The sequence below is a fragment of the Loxodonta africana genome, chromosome 9, assembly GCF_030014295.1.
Source record: "Loxodonta africana isolate mLoxAfr1 chromosome 9, mLoxAfr1.hap2, whole genome shotgun sequence".
NCBI classification, from domain to species: Eukaryota; Metazoa; Chordata; class Mammalia; order Proboscidea; family Elephantidae; genus Loxodonta; species Loxodonta africana.
The window spans coordinates 39,927,949-39,947,107 of NC_087350.1; the positions used below are offsets into that span (position 1 = coordinate 39,927,949).

General features: G+C 38.4%; 1 protein-coding gene and 1 long non-coding RNA gene across 3 annotated transcripts in view; one reads left to right on the forward strand and one right to left on the reverse strand.

The window, feature by feature from the left end:
- The window catches only part of TRPM3 (transient receptor potential cation channel subfamily M member 3), a 996,165-nt gene that overhangs the window by 207,023 nt on the left and 769,983 nt on the right, over positions 1–19,159 (forward strand). The gene's annotated exons all lie outside the window — the stretch shown is intronic.
- LOC111749816 (uncharacterized) overlaps positions 16,554–19,159 on the reverse strand; it is a 33,735-nt gene continuing 31,129 nt past the window's right edge. The window contains exon 3 of the long non-coding RNA XR_002784994.2: positions 16,554–17,844. This is a non-coding gene — a long non-coding RNA (uncharacterized LOC111749816). The remainder of the gene's footprint in view (positions 17,845–19,159) is intronic.

The following is a 19,159-nucleotide window of genomic DNA, read 5'->3' on the forward strand; positions in this document are numbered from 1 at the left end:
GTCTGGAAGCTTAGCTGAAACCTGTCCACCATGGGCAACCCTGCTGGTATTTGAAATACCTGTGACATAGTTTCCATCAACACGCAAGCCACCAGAGTAGGGCAAACTGACAGATGTGTGGGGAAGGTCGTGATTAAAGCAGTTAATCCATTTTGCCAAATTTGGTTCTTATTTTAAGGAAATGGGCCACTTGCTAAATGTAATCCATTTTGTAGATTTGATAGTTTGGTAAAATGATGTTGAGAAAGAACTGCTTCACAGATCCCAAAACAAATGTGGTTATTTTCTCTCAGCCTTCAGAAATGATGATTTTCCTTATTGTAGTTCAAGGGCAAGAGCAAATGAAGAATAATGTCATTGCATGAGGTGAAAGATGAGGCATATCATCACGTTGAAATTCCTGCTAACTGAAAGGGAAATGGAAAGTAGGAATGAGCACTTCCACTGGGCTTTATTAAATGTCTCAGGTGATGTTTTAAAATTATATTTTAAATGATGAAGTCTTCTCAATTGGCTCAGTGACCAGTCAGTATTATTGTGTAAAATTATTTACACATGAATGATCACCTTGAACATCATTCTTGAAAATCACATTTTAGCTATGTAAAATTATATGTGAGCTTAAATAAGGCAAAGAACTTTACAGAAATTATTTCAAAGTGACAATTTGTTCAGCATACAAGTTAGTTGGTGGGATTTGTTTTTGAAATAGCCTATCATTTTGGGATATCCAAATTGAACATGATTCGTACCATATAAAAATTTTAGATCATTGCCACTTGCTTCTTTCTCTTCTACCCTGTTAATTGAAAACCCTGGTGGCGTAATGGTTCAGAGTTGTGGCTGCTAACCAAAAGGTCAGTGGTTCAAATCTACCAAGTGCTCCTTGGAAACCCTATGGGGCAGTTCTACTCTGTCCCTCAGGGTCACTATGAGTTGGAATTGACTCAACAGCAGTGGTTTTTTTTTACCCAGTTAATCAATGACTAAATATAATGTTTCTTTCTGTAAGGCATAGTTTAGACCACATTCTTTCCATTTGACATGGATTAATTGATCTTTAACTCAGAGTCCTTTGAGAACATGATAAAAGCTGTCTTTCATCTCCCCAGGAAAGAAGTATGTATTTTCAAAACGTTAGGAAATCCCTGAAATCCATTAGTGGTATTTCAGGATTCCATGAGCCCCAAGTTGAAAATAACTCTTTGTAGACCATCATCAGATCTCACTGTTAGACTTCAGTGTTTCTCTCCATGTAATGTTTCTATTGCCCACATCTTCATTGTTCAAATCCAATCCAGTCATGCGCCTTTGATTGTCACTCTGATGTTTCCAAAACTTTCCACTCGTGCTTGTTGTCTTTTACATCAGATGCAAATGACTCATCATGAACTTTTAAATACCAAAACAAATAAACAAAAATGTTTTTATTGAGGACTGTAACCTTTAGATGAAGAAGCAAAGAAAAGCATATGCAGTTTAAGAGCAATAAAGAAATACTCATCTGTGTATACTTTACCCAGAACAGGAAACACAACGTTTACCATTTTCATGTCGATCTCGTCGCAACGCATTTCATAATATCCATCAGACGTGTCTAGGGCATAGTAACCTGGGCTTTGCCCCAGGCAAAGATATTAAAATGGTGCAGAAGCTTGAAATAATTTTTAGAGATTCATTGTCTTCCTTATGTGTTCCAAATCTGTTATGCTCACAACATGCTTGGGAATTAATATTGAACATTGTGAAGTTCCCAGAATCACATACAACTTCCCTTTTGACTTTATAATCTTAATGACTTTAAGGGGAACAATATAAGGGAATAATTATGCCTTATCAAGTTATCACTTAGTGACATCAGCTTGGCCTGTCAATGCTATTTTCTTGTTTCCTGTGTCAAGAGATGAAAGAGAACAGAAGATAGGAAAACAGAATGTATGGTAAGAGATCAGGTGGCAGGGCCATCTTTTTCTTTCTTCTAACAGTCATGTTTTTTGTCAACATCACAATGCAGAAATTATGGCTTTACCATAGTAAATATTGTCAAAAAACTGTTTAGGTGGAATTGAACATATCTGTGATGAAGAAGGGGAGCTTAGAAAGTCAAATGTTGATTTCTCCTTTGAATTCTAGGATTCTAATCAAGTAAAATTATTACCAAAATTAAAAAGTTTACTACAATTTCCATATTCAAAGCCCACGTACATGTTTAGATCATGGCTCCTGCTGGCTCTTGATTTGCATTCGTAGACTCATACATGTGAGCTCTCTTTAGAGACTGCATAAGTATTAATTGATAATATAACAATTTAAGTATACGATCATGTAAGATGCTAAAATAAATATGAAAATATGAAAAACAATTTATAGGGTTCCTATTTATATAGTTCTTATTACAAATGAGCCAATTTCATAGCATCAGACTCTAGGAATAAACAATGTCCAGACTGAGCCCATTCCGGTGGATACAGCTGAGTTTCATCTTTTTTCATCATAGATTATAAACCTCTGAGTCTGTTTCATTTTTGACTCTCCCAAGCTTTTTAAGTACTTATCAAATGAATAAATACCTGGAAGAGTAAACATGTAAATGTGTTAATACAGAGGCAGGTATCAATAGCCAGTATTGCTCTGGGAAAAGTGGTCAGTCTGCTTATTCGGGTGTCGTGCATTATATTGCAAATAGATTTTCCCTCTTTTTGTACCTATTAAACTAATGTAGACATTTTTGTACTTTTAACTTTTATTATTTAGCATGTAGGTATGGTGAACATGAAATCACTTTTAAAAATTGTCAGAGTTTCTTGCTTGCTTACTCATTTTATCCATTGGGAGAAAAAAAAAGATAAGAGAAAAACAACATACTTTCGTTCCACACCCAGGCACCATTTTGAAAATGCTTCTCATTTCAGTTTACTACCTGCAGAGTTCGTTTGCCAAGGTTCCTTTCAAGCAAAACTCTTAAATTTTCTGAGTTTTGAATTAAAAGGCATTCCCTCTGTCACCCAAAATCGTGTCTCAGACTAATCCAGCTGGCAAGACAAAAATGAAATAAGTGAAATGCAATCTGTTCTTCATAAGAGAATGACAAGAGCCACTAGTTTGGCTCCTTAGGGATAGAAAAAGATTTAGGTCCTTACCTTTTTTCTCCTCCGTTCATACCCCTGTTCACTCCTTTTATTTGTTTGTTTATAATTCAAAAAAAAATTTTTTTTAATTCAAGGAGACAGTTTATGTTACTGTTCATCAAGTGAAAAAAAATGACTTGGCTCCATGTGTTTGGGACTTTGTGTTTAGGGCTGCTAGGGCAATAGTGGTGCCACCCATTGAAAACATCCATGAAGATGTGCTTGTCAGTCATCACCCAAGCCAAACCAGGCCCCCTGGGAGCTTTATGTGGCACTTTCTTGGTCGCCCATATGCCACCCCCACCCAACATTCTGCTCTGTAAGAATAATCCGTTTCTCACTTAGCCTTTTAGATGCATGCTTATTTCTTTTTCTTGGTGTAGGATGATTACACTTCCTTCATCCATGGACCTGATGAGCTGGTGCTAAGTTTGTATCTACCGTGGAGAACTCCAGAAAATGCTAGTTCTAAAGATACGTGACCATTCCAAACTGTGATTTTCTGAATTCAGTGTTAAGCCTTTGGAACTAAAATAAGCTTAATAATTTTGAACATGGGCAAATTCTTCATTGTTTGTACTTTTGAGTTTAGAATAGGAAAAGGGGAAAAAAATCATATCCTACATTTTTTTTTTTAAATTTATGTCAACCAGGACTCATTATATGACTGACATTTATTGAAAAGTGTAGGGATAATATAGGACCTCCTGTAAGTCCATTATGAACCTCCCCAACTTGTCTCCCAACAAAATTTATCTTTTATCTACATGAAAAATATTCCCCACATCGAATTGAAGAAAGCCATATTTTATTCTTCCTGAATTTTGATAGGAATTCAGCCTACTGGATGGTTTGCATTGCTGTGGGCACACACACACTGATATACTTCCAAATAGAGTATGACTGGTAAGTCATACCATCCAGGGACACATTGCAGGTGTGTGCAGGTGGGTGGGTTGTGATGCTGCTTCATTATTGACAGCTGTGATTAAATAGGCACTTCTGCAACTGTGACTTTGCACAGATGTAGGACCCAAGCCACAGGGGCTACAAGGGCTTTCTGAAATGGAGCCAAGAAACAGAGCCAATTTTCCCCACAGGAAAATACACGCTGTGAATTCCATATGTGTGTGGATTCTTTACCCCTGTTTTTGGTCATAGAAATGTATATTCTATACCTTTTATATACTTTTGAAGTCTTAAGCCACGTATCTATGTAGACTTTTAAAAAATAAGTATTTTATTTAACCTAGAAAATGGCTGGATATCAAGAAGTTTTCCCTGCTTTAGGCTCTCAAAGCAGCTTTTGGACAGCTTAGGTGCAAATCTTTCAGACGGTCTGAAGGTAACCAGAAGGTTTCTTCTATTAAATTTCTTTGAATTGTTTTTCCACCTCTTTCTCCCTTTTTCTGGTGGTAACCTCATCTACTTTGACTCTTATTCCCTAGCATTTTCTCCAATTTGTTCTTGTTTAAGAAGTTCCTCTTCTGCACATCATGTATGTTTCTACTGCTCTTGTTAGGTGCCATCTAGTTGGTTTCAACTCATAGCGACCCTATGTACAACGCAATGAAACACTGCCCGGTCCTGTGCAATCCTCACAATCATTGCTATGTTTGAGCCCACTGTTGAAGCCACTGTGTCAATCCATCTCATTGAGGGTCTTCCCTTTTTTGCTGACCCTCTACTTAACCAGTGTTTCTACTAGATCTCATTAGTCTCTGCCCTAAAATTTTCCCTAACAGTGCTCATCATTCAATAAAAAGTCTTGACTGTTTCTGCAGTTGAGAACATGAAGTGTTGACTAAGGGATAACTGAGAGCCTTGATTCTCTTTCTTAGTTGAATACAAACACTTCTTTAATCTTGCATGGCATTGGAAGCAGGTGAGCCACCAGACAAGTTGGGAGAGGAATTCAATGAACTAACCTCCTATATAGCTTAGAGAAATAAGTGGAGTCAGATTTTTACAAAGTGGAAAGTTATTCTTTCAACAGATATTAATTGAGCACCTACTCTAGCTGTCCTGATTCCAGGTAGAAACACTTCGCAGTTGGGTGTTCTTACGATTGTTTGCCAGAAAGAGCATCATTCGTTCTGATTTCTCTAGTTTCATTTCGATAGGCAGGCTTTAGCTCATTGTTTTTTATTTACTTCAGACATCTAAGACTAGTTTTTCTTCTTTTGACCTCCGTGCCCCATTTTCATAGCTCACTGGGCAGTGGTTAGTCTTCTTTTTTATAAGGTAGTTTCAACCACTAGAGAAAATGTAGACTTCTATTTCAAATGAGATCATTCTGTTCCATTGCTCTGAGCAAATGCTGAGATTCTGGCCATGGATCACTGACTTGGAGGAGAATGGGTCCAGTTTTTCTCTTAAACCAGAAATGCCTGCCATTCCCCTCAAGACATTTCAGTGGTAAGAGAAGATAAAAAATAGCAGAGAAAAATGTTCATACTCTTTGATCTTGATCATGTATGCAAAATTAACCTTTTCTCCAGATCTAATGGTTTGATGTGGCATTCTTTTCTATGCTGCTTCTTTTTTTTTTTTTTTTAACATAAGAATGGGAATATTTGTGCTTTATAGAGCTTTGTATATAATATAACAGCTATTCAAATATAAATCTACTGTAATTTGTGTGTGCCTTTATTATTCAGTATATTTCTTGTGGTTGAAATGTACCTCCATTATAGAATTAAAAACAATTACCTTGGTTCTCTCTCCACCTATGCCCATCCCGCTTATATACCCTATACACTATGCTGTTAATCACCAGTAAGGATACCATGTTCTTTCATGCCTTCAGTCTCTTATATGTATGGTATGCTATGCCTGAAATGTCTTCTAACCTTGCTTATCTCGTTAATTGATATTCCTCTTTCAAAGCTCAGGTCTAATGTCCCTTCTCCTGAGAAGCCTTCCTGGTCTCTATAGACAGATCTAGCTCCTACCTCCTAGTATTTTCCCCATTCTCCTCCACAAGCCCATGTTAGGATATTCAGGCCTCCCTTAGAGCCTTTAGTTCATATGGCATTGCCACAAGTCAGAATCGACTCGAAGGCAGCTGGGAAGACAATAATTGCTTGATTACGTATCTCAGTTCATAGTCTCTGACATAGCATAAGTTCAATAAATGTTTATTATCTTAACCAATCAACCTGAAACTATTGTAAATAATCCATGTACAGTATTTCCTAGTAAATATGCTCTTCTGTTATTATCAGAATTCGGTGATAGCCTCAACGAAAAGAGCAGCTTCGGGATGACTGATCTCAAGGGATTTAAAATGCACTGAGGTGGAAAAAAAAAAAAAAAATCCCTGCCTTTTCTCACACACCCTCGGAGCTGTGGTAGCAGCAGTCAGGAAGTTTTTAGGTTTATTTTTTGTTATGTCATAACCATCCTCATTATTTATTATCCTCTGTGAATAGCAAAAAGAATGCATACAAGTTATTGTCTATTATGTCCATTTAAATTATGGGGCATCAAAGGTGGTGTCTCCCACTTATATCTCTGGGCATGTTAAAAAAAAAAATGTAGTTAATAAGAACACCAAAAGAGTGAGTCTTGGCATTTGAGGTGGGAGGCTGCCTGTGGGGTTTTAGATCCTGGGGAGAGAGTAGCAGACATGATGGGTACAGTCTGAACAAAAATTCTTATGACTTCCCAATCTCTCTGTGGCCTCGAAGAGTGATAGGAAATAGCAGTAGCACAGGGTACTCATGGAAAGTATCATCCATGTACTTACCAGGCAGCCCCTCATTGATTTGATAACCATCTTCTGAGTGCTCCTTATGGGCAGCCACTGTAGGTCCTGCCCTCATTGTGCTTCCAGCATGGAAGGGAATGATTAATTTATTTACTAACACTTTTGATAAATGGTATAAAGTAGTATCCTGGGGTGTTATAAGACCATATGGTGGTGGAGGGGGATGTGTTAACTTAGTAGGGGCTCTTAGGGTAATCAGGTAAAGGCACTGAGGGTGGGAAGATGAAGGGAGAGGTAGGTTGATGGAATAACTATTTTACCCCTCACCATGAACTTTCCATAGATGACTAACAGGGTTAGCATTCTTGCTTTAAAGTTTGAGTGCTATGAAATTAAATTTGAACTTTTTTTCATTGGGGCTAGCATTTTTGGGGGGGAAGGGTGGAGATGGCATTCAAAAGATTAAAATTATTTATTAATAACAACATGGAACACACTAAAATATTTTAATTGTTTCTGTGCTCCTGTTTTCCACTTATGGAGAGAATAAGGAAGGAAAGAAAGGTAGGAAGAAAAAAGGAGAAAGTAGGGCTTCAGAAGCAAGTGCTAAAGGTACAAAGGCACAAAAAGGGAAAATGGAAAGAGCAAAATGTAAATAGCGTGACACATGGGGGTGGCCAAAGGAGTTTTTAAAAATGGTTTTGTTTTTTTCTTACTGGAGGATGAAGGCTCAGGCAGCTATATTTGATCACTCCCTCATGTTACAGAAATTAATAGGTTAGTCTTTGTTCACAGCCAGCCCTTACCTTTATTTTGGCATCTTCAAATAAATATTCTCCAGCTTTCAGTGCCCAGAATCCTACAATCCTGAGAGCTGGATAAAATGAAGGCAAGAGCCCAGACAAGCTTCAGTTCACTAAAACCCTGCATTCGAGTGCAAAAGGGTGAGATAGACGGTAAAAGGAGCCAGGAAACAGCAGAAACATCTTGGGATTCTGGTTTCGGCTGACAGACCGCTTAGATTGGAGAGGTCTGACAGGTGTCAACCACTGATGGCATTGGAACTGGTGACAGGCACTCAGTTCCCTTTCTCTGGCACAGCAAGTTCGTTGCCCCTCAGTGATAAGATAGGTTATCCACAAAGGTCACCTATATCTTCCTAGGGAAACCAGGATGTGACAGCAGTTTATAATAGGAGTGACAAATTTGGATTTCAAGTGGGTAAGTCACTTGAATTTAAAACATGGGAGGAAAAGAGGTAACAGAGGGAATTGTCGTTGGTCAGATGAAAGCAGGAGAAAAAAAGTAGAATCACAATAAATAGTGAAAAGACCCAGACAGCTGTTGCACATTAGAAGGAAAAATACAAATACACAAAGGAATTTGGTGCGTTAGTGTTAATAGGAGCCCTAGTGGCACAGTGGTTAAGTGTTCGCCTGCTAACTGAAAGGTTGGTGGTTTAAACCCACCAGCTGCTCCACAGGAGAAAGATGTAACACACTACTGCCATAAAGATTACAGCCTTGGAAACTTTATGGGGCGGTTCTACTCTGTCCTATAGGGTCGCTGTGAGTCAGAATCGACTCGACAGCAATGGGTAATGTTAAAGGGATTGTCCCATGATGCACAAGGATCCATAACAGACTGATGAATTTCCCTAGGCTGCATGTCACGGAGGAGTTAAACAAAATAGGCTCAGGTATCTCCTGAGAATAGATGTTTGAAAACAAATGATGGGATAAGGAAGCATTGGAAATAATGAAGCTGGAATCAGAGATGTCTAGTATTTTGTATGCCATGCCTTTGTAACCAGATGGGACGATAAAGCAAGAGCTATTTAGCGCACATGCACACGCGCGCGCACACACACACGCACTTATACATTCCAAAGTGTTATCCTTGTGGGAGAATTTTTTTTAAAGGCAGGCTTACTAATTTATAGTTTCACCTCTTATCTAAACAGTTCCCTTTTCTAAAGTATGTGAAAGAAAACAAAATAAGCTACGTGAGGGATTTATGTTAATCGAAAAGATAATCCGTATTTGGATGGTCTATCTGGTTATGATAGGAAAATCTAGGTACTCTAATGCGCAAAGACAATTTAAAATCTCAAAATAATAATTTTGGTATTTAAAAAACATGGAACTTTTCTAAGTAATAATGAGAGTTAACTTTATTAACCTTTACATTTTTCTTTGCATTATGGAAGTTCTAATTCATGTTTGCCCTTAATTCATTTAAAACGATTAAGAACCCAACACTTGGATTTAAGAGAAGCGAGTGGGTGTTTCATATTTAAAAAAATATCTTTCTTTGCTATCACCCAAATTAAATGTATTTCTTTATTAAAACACCTTGCTGTAAGATTTAAACATTCTTTCCCTAGTATTACTAAGAAATGATACATCCACCTTCAACCAACGTGCTCTTTAGAATTTTTTTTTTTTTTAATTTAACATTAAGTTGGTTTTCAAAATATATCCTATGATAGAAATACTCTGCTTGGTGATACAGAGGATGGGAGAGAAAATATTTTTATAATATGAGAAGAAAGGAAGGCAAAAAGGGAAGACCATCCTGGAGCACAAGGAAATTCAGCATGGTGTGATGGGATGGGTACGTCAGCAGCTCTGGCATACGCCTATCTGGGTTTTTACCAAGGCTCTGCTCAAGGCCAACTTTGAGCAAGTTATCTAAACTTTCCCAGCCTTGGTTTTCTCACCTGAAAAATGAGTGACTGTGGCTCCCGCTATCAAATAAGCTGTAAAGATCAAATAAGTAAAAAATGTCTAAAGCTCACAGAAGAATGACTACATGTGGTGAACTCCCTTAAACCTCATCTACTATTTTCTTTTATGAGGAGGCAATTCCTATGCTGATTTTGGGATTTTCCTTTGGGTCACTTAATGCCACTGAAAAACATCATTCACTTTTGTTTCATGTTTGAGACTGACAGGAGAGGCACTCTCCTCTTTAGTCAACATGAAGTCTGCTCTCCAACGCCTGGATGCACACTCTTCCACTCTGTGGGTTTCTTACTCTACTCTTGTCCTTTAGCTTTGTCACTTTGTTTACTTTCCCTTCTTTTCCTACTTCAGAATCTTAATAATCAGGTCAAAGGTAGCAGCATAATTGTTGTGGGCTAGAGCAAGGAGTAGGGATTAGTTGTAATTAGAACAGGTGAGAAAGTTTGTGTGTTTGAGATCTGGAGTGGGTATTTCCGAATTATGTGGACCTTGTATGTCTTCCTGGACTCACTGTGATTATGCCAAAATCGACACACAACTCTGCTTGTGTCCTATGGGAAGGACGGTTTAGTAGTAATAGAGGATATAAAGGTAAATAAGATTTGATCCCTTATGCCTAAGGTCTGTGTCATTGTAAACATATAAAATGTTACCATCACTTCCTTAGAGACCTGTAATGAATGCCATGGGAAATGAGACTCAAAGAATTGAAAGATATTGTTGTAGACCTAAAATCTTCATGAAATTGGTCATTTGGGACTTTTCTTTCTTAAGGTCTTGGAAGTAAATTTCAAACAAAATCAGTAGTCTTTTGACTGTACTATCTGTCACCTGATCGGCTTTAGAATTTAACCTTGTGGACTGAATCCCAAAGGAGGAGAAAACTAATATGTACAAATTTGATCGCTAAAATGATTTTTAATGTTTTACATTTAGGCAACTCAATGTGGATCATTGAAGGAAAGTTAAGTTGCAGTGTTAATGAAATGGATAAAATGTAGCTGTTGAAAAATTTAATTATGAAAACATTTATGGTATAATCAGAGAAAATCAGTATTATAGTAGATTTTAATCAAAGGAAAAAAAAGGACTAAAATTTATGGTATTCAGTGGAGATGGTGGGATTTTTAGTGATTTTTAAAATTTTTTCCATTTTCTCTAAAGCCCTTGCACTACTTCTATAAGTAGCTTTAAAATAAAACTGAAGAAGTCAGGCACTCTGCTACAGTAATTATCACTAAGAAATTGTTTGAAAATACAACATGATTCTCAAAATAGTAGTCTGTAATTTTTAAGAAGACAATTTTCAGGATGCTGAGATCAGGGAAATTTTCTTTACCCCTTTGGGTCTCGGGTTCCTTATCTACAAAATATTCTAGGGATGTTGAGAGGATTAAATATGCTAATCATCAATCAATTACCACAGAACATGGAAGTCAGCAATCACACAGGAAATATTAATTTAATGTATTAATATTTAAAAGTGACATATTCAAATTCATTTACATTCCACAAGGTAAATACTGATTTGTCATGATCATATAAGCCATTTATTTTTTAATAGGATAGTAAGAGATAAGAGGAAACCTTTTCTCAATAATACACAAAATCTACATGATGAGTGGATGGCGTGCCTTATAATAAATAGAATCCATGGGGACCGTGGGGGTGCTAGCTTGAAAATTATTGCTGAACAAGCACAAAAAAGGTATGGTGGAGGGTTAAGCAGTCAGACTCTGGAAAAAGGTTGCCCACGTCAAGTCCCAACTTTGATACCAAATGTATCATCTTGCACACCCGACTTAGCCTCAGTTTCCACATCTGTAAAGTGGAGCTGTTAACAGTGCCTACTTCATAGTGTTGTTGCAAGGATTAAAAGAGTCTATACGTGTCAAGGGCTGAGAGCAGCACCTGGCACGTAAGTAAGCGCCAGGTGATTTACCTGGAAAATGCACCTATGAAGCTTCATGCCTTAGAATATTTCTTGTTCCCATATTTTTAGAATATTTTTAAAATATAGTTTTGTTTCCACTTTTGCTTTGCTGTATGATACCAGTTACAGGTTCAATAAAATAAAATAACCAATCCTGGAAAATGTAGGCCTTGAGAACCTTCAGATGTGTGTTCTTGAGGCAAAAATACTTACTGAATGAGTAGAAGCAACTCACCTCACATAGCAATTTAACACATAGTGACCAAATACCAGCATGCCCCCTATCTTATAGGCAAATACATAGAAACCCTGGTGGCATAGTGATTAAGAACCAGGGCTGCTACCCAAAAGGTCGGCAGTTAGAATCTACCAGGTGCTCCTTGGAAATCCTATTGGGCAGCTCTACTCTGCTGTAAGGTTTCTATGAGTCGGAATCGTCTCAACAGCAACGGTTTTGTTTTTTTTGGGTTATAAAGAAATAACCGCTTCATTCTTAGGATGTAAAGTAATCAGACCTTTAGATGAAAATTAAAGCAGTTCACTCTCACTTTCCAGGATGTCTGGTATGGTGGCGCAGTGGTTAAGCATTTGGCTGCTAACCAAAAGGTCTGGAGTTTGAATCCATCAGCCACTCCTTGGGAATCCTATGGGGCAGTTCTACTCTGTCCTATAGGGTCACTGTGAGTGGGAATTGACTCATGGCAATGACTTTGATTTTTTTTTTTTTGTTTGTTTGTTTAATATCAGCTGTAATTGACTATCAGATGACGTTACCAAAGGATCACCAACACTCTGCTTGTCTCAGCTGCAAAACCAGTATACACGGAAGTACAGACTTAGTACAAAGCCACATTCCTCTTAGTGTAAATCAATTCAATTTTCCTAAGTTTTTTATATATAAATATTTAAGGAAAATGTCCTGAAGAGCTCAATCAGACCCATGCCATTGCTATTATATAGAAAAAGCATTCCATAAATCATGTTTTAATCATATCACTATCATGTAGCTTTTCTTGGCCAGCCATTGATCCCATGGCCCTGAGGTTTTCATTGCATCAGCACTAAAATAATTTTGCTCCAACCTGTTCCTTCTCCTATTTCATCTGACAAATGCTCCCACCACCCACTGAGTTACTCATCCTGAGGTCGGTCCATTTTTTCTTCCTCTTCCTTACAAGGCACCCACCTCACATCCAGTCAATTACCATATTTGTCTTAGGCTGAATCCTCTAGAGGAGCAAAACCAGTAAAGTGTATAAACATACATAGAGAGAGATTCATATCAAGGAAATGGCTCATGCGATTGTAGAGGCTGGAACGTCCCAAGTCTGTGGATCAGGGTAGAGGGTTCTCCTGATTCACATAGCTGCAGGAGCTGGTGAACCCAAGATTGGTAGGGTGGAGAACAGGGCTCTTGTTCACAGGCTGTGAAGATCAACAAATCCCAAAATCAGCAGGTAAGCTGCTAGCTGAAGTCCCAAGGGCCAGAGGTCAGATGAACAGGAGCCAGCTGCAGGATGCAGTGCAGGCAAAAGCCAGAACGTCCACTTATATTCAGATGCAGGCCACAAGCCCAAGGAAACTGCCTTTCCACAGACTGGCTACTCCCAGCAGATCCCATCATGGAGGTGATTACATATAAACACTGAGAATCATGGCCCAGCCAAGCAGACACACGATCCTAACTAGCACAGTATGCTACCAAATCTCTCTCCTAAATGTATTTTACGTAAGAACCTGTCTCTTTTGTTCTCATATGAATGTAAGGACTCGTCTTCATCTATACTTTTATAGCACTTTCCTGTTTCTGTTTTTAATTCATCTGCTGCATTTCCTTAGAAACATAAAGCAACTTTTCTAAACTGCAAATCAAATTGCGTTGCCAGAAGTTTCCCTCACCACTGTGCAAGCACTCATTCTACAGGATGTTCAAGATGTTACGTGTGGGAAATACTAGACTAAGTTATGTTAAACAGGATTCTTCACTGCAAGATTTCTCAGAGCTCTTAGAATTTATACAGTGTCCAAGAGTATGCTATAGTACATAACTTTTCCTAACTTTACTAACCAAAACCTTTTTTAAATTTTTTATTTGAAAGAGTACAGAAAGGACTGATGTTCTGTGGAAGTACCCGTTGCCGCCGAGTTGATTCCAGCCATAGTGACCCTACAGAGCAGAGTACAGCTGCCCTACAGGGTTTCCAAGGAGTGACTGGTGGATTCGAACTGTCAACCTTTTGGTTAGCAGCTGAGCTCTTAAGCACTGTGCCACCAGGGCTCTGGTGTTCTGTGGAGACACTTCTGAAGATACTATATTACTTACCTCTCCAAATTCTCAAAATTTCCATAAACCTGTACAATAAAGCACAAATTCCTTAACCTGCTGTACAAGGGCCTCTGTAGCCAGCCCTCTGCTCTCACCTTGGTCTCATAGACTGTGTTATTCTTGCACACACACCTTTCCTCCTGGCCCCTCAAACTACGTCTAGATCCCATATCACAGTATCATCGTGCCTTGCACATCCTGCGCTCTAAACCTGAAATTTTCTCACTTACCTTGTCTATTTGGCAAACACCTCCTCCTCTTCATCCTTTAAGACTGGGTACAAATATCTCCTCTTCTGTGAAGCTTTCCCTGTGGGCAGTCACTGGCTCCCCTGTGCCCCCTGCTGTTTGATTTTTGTAGACAGCCTTCGCCATAGTTATCTAGTTTTCCAAAATGAACTACAGTCAAACAAGAGTTAATGGCTGAACCCAAAGAACAAAAGAGCTATTTATTTCTTGCAGTTCTCATCACGTTTGTATATAGTCTCTCTACTATTTTTATATAGTCTCTCTGCTGTACCAGAGCAGACTTCCTTGAGGACCAATGTTCTTCATTCCTGTGACCCTGGTACCTGGCATACAGTTGGTACATGTAAGGAGACAAATAGCACTCCTAGAGAGGTGAACGGACACACTGCCGTTAGTGGAGAGAGCTGCCATGCAAGAAAGTTAGGACTATAATGAAATCACAGAGTCAAGACTGTGTTTACTAATTAATAATATATGGTGACTTCGGACATGAAAACATTATCAGTAGAAACAGGGCCTCAATTCCAGCCCCTTGCCTACTAAGATGTCCTCAAATGGAGTGTCTCTCTTTTCTGCTTTCATGGTCACCAAGTCTCTCAATAAAAGAAAAAAGGGACAGACTGGCCTTCAGAGGAACTGAAATTATTACTGAATGTTACATCTCAGATTTTTGAAGGAGATCAAAGGAGAAGCAGTAAATACTTTTTGTTTTTCTTTTGATTGAACCATTCACTCTTGGTCGGTGGTAGATCATTCATTTTAGAAACAAGGTAATTGTGGCAACAGGTGTCTTTAAGAAGCAAAGAGCGGAGCTGGCTTTGTCTAGGAGAAAGGAGAGTCAGGTAATGAATTTACTCAGAAGGATAACCTTAGAGTTTTTGCAATTAGCAGGGGCACATCAACAACAACAAAACAAAAAAATCCAAACCCGCTGCCGTCCAGTTGATTCCGACTCATAGCAACCCTATAGGACAGGGTAGAACTGCCCCGTAGTGTTTCCAAGGAGCAGCTAGTGGATTCGAACTGCTGACATTTTGATTAGCAGCCGGATGCTTAACAACTGGAGCACCAGGGCTCCAAAAGGGGCATATAGAACCCCTAGTATTGCAAATAAAATAATAGATGTTGGATCAGGAAAAAAACTTGATTAAGGTCATAGAACCAGTGTTTTACATTTTGTAGTTTGCAGTGATATATTTTTACTCATTTTTATAAACATGCTTCAAAAAAGGATTATGAAAGAGGCCAGAGTAGACTTTTTAAGACCAGGCAAAATGATATTGTCAGGTTTTGCCTCTTCGCCTTCCTTTTAATTTGTATATAGCTATTTTTTTTTTTATATATATCTTTTAATTTATTTTTACCGTAACTGATGTTTCATGTCAGGAGGTCGCTGTAACAGAGTTACATGGAGAGTATCATGGAATGATTTAGGAAGAGGTAGGTGGTGTTTGCATATGCCAACAAGGTGGCTGAATGCTTTGCCAGCCCATGGGTGTTACAGGAGAACGTCACCTGGTAAAGTTGTTCCCCTTCGATATTTGGGAAACTTCACTCAACCTTATCTAGATGAGAAGTAAGGAAAGGCGGAGTCTCTTAGGTAGTCCCATTTTGATTTTCCTTCCAGCCTCTCTTTTTTCTTTTCTTGTCATTATCTCCTCTGTAACTTAGATAGTAGAGACTGGATCTTATCATGAACATACAAAGCTTTTACAAACTGTATGAAGATATACAAGTACAGAGGTACAAGTAGCAGATTGCTAAAGGGCTTTTGCATTAAATTTCTTTAAAAAACATTGGATAGATCATCATACTTTCGATAAAACCAAAGCAGTTTCAGGGGCTCGTGTTCCATTTTTTGTCTTTTTATGTGTATGACGAGTAATTGAAACCTCAGCCTGAAGCAGAGTGTCTCACCATTGGCACTGTTGACATCTTGGACCATATAGTTCTTTGTTGTAGGGAGTTCTCTTGTACATTGTATGGTATTCCTGGTCTGTATACACCCCAAGTTGTGACAGCCAAAAATGTCTCCAGGTATTAAGAAATATCCCCTAGTGTGGCAAAATTGCCCCTGATTGAGAACTACTGGCCTAAAGCATACTGTAGGGTTTCTAATTTACTAGGAAGTAAAATGTTGCCCTTGAGTCAGCAAAACTTTTCAACTATACCTAAAATCTTTTTTCCTTTATCTATCGAATACGTGTTGAACATCTTACAACCGGATTAGATGCTGGGATAAAAAAAAAATAAGAAACTGACCCCAAGAATGACATTTAAAAAAAAAAATTATTTTTATTGTTGCTGTTAATATACACAGCAGAATATATACCAACTGAACAATTTCTACATGTACAATTCAATAGTATTGATTACATTCTTTGAGTTGTGCTGTTCTCATCCTTTTCCAAGTTGTTTTCCTCATTAACATAAACTCACTGCCCCCTAAGTTTCCTAGCTAATCTTTCGAGTAAAAAGTTGAATTGGCCAAAGTTGTGTGATAGATATACTGAAAACGGTGCCAGAAAAAAATTGAGTAGCTGATGAGGCTAATGATGTACAACCAAACACCTCATGGGATTTGGTTCATTGGTTTGGAAGGTTAAGGTCATGGTTTCATGGGACATCTCAGTTAATTGGTCTAATAACATGTTTGGTGCTTTTCTTCTACTTCCTAGTTCCTTGAATAGTGCCCCAGGTCTTAAAAGCTTGCAAGAGGCCATTCAAGGGACAACAATTGGTCTCTATCAGCCTGGAGCAACAGGGGAGGTGTAGGAGTAGAAGGAACAAATGGAATGTGTGGCTAATTACTTCCAGGAACAACTAACTGCCTCCTTTGCCATGAGACCAGAAGAGCTGGTGGTGCCTGTCTACCATTACTGAATATTTGTATCAAAGATTCTATAGAAGAATCTTGATTAAAAGGGGGGAAATGCAGAATATAATTTCAAATTCTCATGGAATCCGGAATTTATGGAGCCATGGAGGTTGAATGAACCCCTGAAACTATTGCCCTGAGATAATCTTTAAACTTTAAACCAAACATATCCCCTGAAGTCTTCTTAAAACCAAACAGTAGCTTAACTCTTTTAAGATCTATCTATATGGGATCAAATTTACAACAGCAACTTGAAAAAATGACAGTTTAATAAGGAAGACAGACTTATGAAATAAATCTTTACAGGGTCAAAGTGTGATTCTGCAAAGCAAGTACATGGTGGTATGGGAGCCCACAGGACAAGGAGTTAAATACGGAGTGAAAACTTAGGGAAGTTTCATAACAAAAAAATTTTCTGAGTTATTTTCAAAGCTGTTTCTACTGTGTTAGATCTACTTCCCGGGAGATAAGATGACTCCTTAGATTCATGGATGCAGGGAAGTCATTAATTTTGTTCTTCCCTCTGACTAAAAGCTTCTCCCAATAAAGATTTCACAATTGCGTGCTGAAGGAAGTTTGTCCCCATGAGTGACTTTCACAGCACTCTCCTGCATTCATACGGGGATTCCTTGCAGCAGAGGTGGTTGATAACACAAAATCTCATCATTTTCAGAAATGTGAAGAAATCGAAGTCAATGTCAGATAAACGGTGCCAGAGTTTTAAGGGGAACAAACAGAACCTACAGTATTGCATGAAGCCCCAGAAAAGCCTTCTACTCACCCTAATATGCTGTCGTTCCCTTGTCAGAAGAGCTGAGTGCCATTTTGTGAAGAATCATGTGTCCTACTTCAGCTGGCCATAATTAAAAAACCTAAAAGATACAAATAAATAAATCAGCTGGATTTTTCTAGGGAGGTCAGGATTTCAATTTTAAAAATCAATATTTTATGGCCCAATGAATTAATACGATGCTTCACTTTTTATATAATTAAATATTTATGATAAAACTACCAGGTATAAGGGATCATCTTGTGGGACTGGGAAAAATGAGGAAGACATGGTTTTGCTCTTAAGCCTTTACAGTCTTGTAGAGAAGATAAGTGCCAACAGAAACAGGTTAATTTATCAGAGGGTGACGTTTGTGCTGTGATAGGGGAGTTTAGGGGCGGAGTGATGAATTGTAACTGGTGAGTGAGGTACTGTGGACATCAAGTCTTGCTCTTTCTGATTTCTAGAGCACAAGAGTATTTTTCAGGACTATTTACAGGTTAAAAGTGTCATGCCCTATGTTAAGGAAGCTGAAGTATCATTCCAGCAGTTTATCAAATTCGTTCTTGTCAAAAAAAAAAAGAAAAAGAGAAATAAAATGAAAACGTCCTTGCTTGTCCTCCAATTCATCCATCTTCCAAACAGCAGCTATACTTATTTTTTAATGAAACATAAAGCAGGTCATAAAAAAAAAAGAAATTTTATTTTTATTTTTTTACCTGTGATCAAATCCCGTCAATGGCTTCCCTTGGAACTGACACTGAAAGTGACACTCCTTCTCATGACCCATGAGATGCTGACATGACCTGCCCCCTCCTTGCTTACTGACTTTGAGGGCATTCTCTCCCCTCGCTCATCGCGCATCCCAGTTACTCTGCCTTTCTCACCATCTTCTCACCTTTGCATAGGCCCCTGCAGTTCCTTTCCCTCTGCCCTTGCTCCTGCTGTACCCTCTGTGGGCTCTTCCTTATGTTTCCCATCAGAGCTTACACGTTACTTCCCTAGGAACGGTCCCTATTGCAGTCTTTGTTTGACTCCTTCACACTCCAGAACAGTCCTTGAGAGGAGAAATCCTTGTCTACTTTGTTCTCTAATATGTTCCAAAGCAAGGGATAAGAAATAGTATAGGCTCAAAACATGTATTTTGAATAAAAAGTACATTCAATTGTTTAGCATTCGGCATTAGATTATAAGCTCCTTAAGGGCAGGGGCGAAGAAAGCTGGGTGGTACAAGCGGTTAGCTATTGGCTACTAACCTAAAGGTTGACAGTTCGAACCCAGCCAGTGGCTTCACAAAACAAACACCTGGTGAACTGCTTCTGTAAAGATTACAGCCAAGAAAACCCTCTGGAGAAGTTCTACTGATGAACACATGGGGTCACTGTGGTCCAGGGCTGACTTGACAGCAGGTAACAACA